This window comes from Mandrillus leucophaeus, unplaced genomic scaffold, assembly GCF_000951045.1.
Source record: "Mandrillus leucophaeus isolate KB7577 unplaced genomic scaffold, Mleu.le_1.0 Scaffold195, whole genome shotgun sequence".
NCBI lineage: Eukaryota > Metazoa > Chordata > Mammalia > Primates > Cercopithecidae > Mandrillus > Mandrillus leucophaeus.
The window spans coordinates 1,868,613-1,869,594 of NW_012101976.1; the positions used below are offsets into that span (position 1 = coordinate 1,868,613).

Genomic DNA, 982 nt, shown 5'->3' on the forward strand with positions numbered 1-982 from the left:
TGGAAGTTAGGCCTGGAGATGGGAGGGGAGGGCAAGAAGGGTTCGCCCAGGAGGTCTGGGGCTGGAAGCTTCTTAAAGTGGGACGTTTCCAAGGGCAGTGGGTGGCTCTGTCCCTCCCCTGAGAGGTCAGCGTGTGCCTACCACGTGAAGAGCCTTTCGGGACTGCTGTGAAGACGGCTGGTCCCCCAGCCCCCCAGGCACCCCAGTGCACTTTGCACTACCAGGTCCCCAGCTGCAGTCACCCTCATGCTGCAGAGGAGAAGCAGAGAAGTCAAGGGCCTTTTCCTGGAAGGGGCAAAGCCTGGATCATTCCAGGCCCCTCCCCCTGTTCTCCTGTCCTGACGGTGGTGGCTCTAGAACCTGGATGTGCAGAGGGGCCTCAGCAGCTGCACCAAGTACAAGGGAGGTCCAGTGGCTGGGACCCATGACTGCTCTGCTCAGCCAGAACAGCCCAGAGCAGGCTTCTCCACCTCGCTGCTGCTGGCGTTCGGGCCAGATGGCTCTCCACGTGGGGCTGTCTGTGCTGGGCAGGAGGTTTTCCAGCAGCCCTGGCCCCTGCCCACTAGAGGCCATTTACAACCCCCTCCCCAGACACAACAAAAACGTCTCCAGACCTTGCCACTGGGTGGGAACCCCTGGCTTAGAGGGTACAGCAGAGTCCAGAGTTTGATGACCCTTGCTCTGTAACTCACCAGCCCGGTGATTCTGGGTAAGTTCCTTAACACTTTTGTGCCCTGGTTTCCCCAGGTAACAGCACTGACCCACTGGGTTATTGTAATGGTCAAATGAGTTCCTGTTTGTTTGTTTTATTGATTGTTTAGTTTTTGAAACAGGGTCTCACTCTGTCACCCGGGCTGGAATGCAGTGGCGCGATCACGGCTCACTGCAGCCTCGACCTCCTGGACTCAAGTGATCCTCTTACCTCAGCCTGCTGAGTAGCTAGGACTACAGGCACACGCCACCATGCCCAGCTAGTTTTGTT

At 57.7% G+C, this 982-nt stretch overlaps 1 protein-coding gene across 1 annotated transcript in view; it reads left to right on the forward strand.

Moving 5' to 3' along the window:
- The window catches only part of ZNF500 (zinc finger protein 500), a gene marked incomplete at its 3' end in the record, with an annotated part of 19,652 nt that overhangs the window by 17,419 nt on the left and 1,251 nt on the right, over nucleotides 1-982 (forward strand). The window lies entirely within an intron of this gene.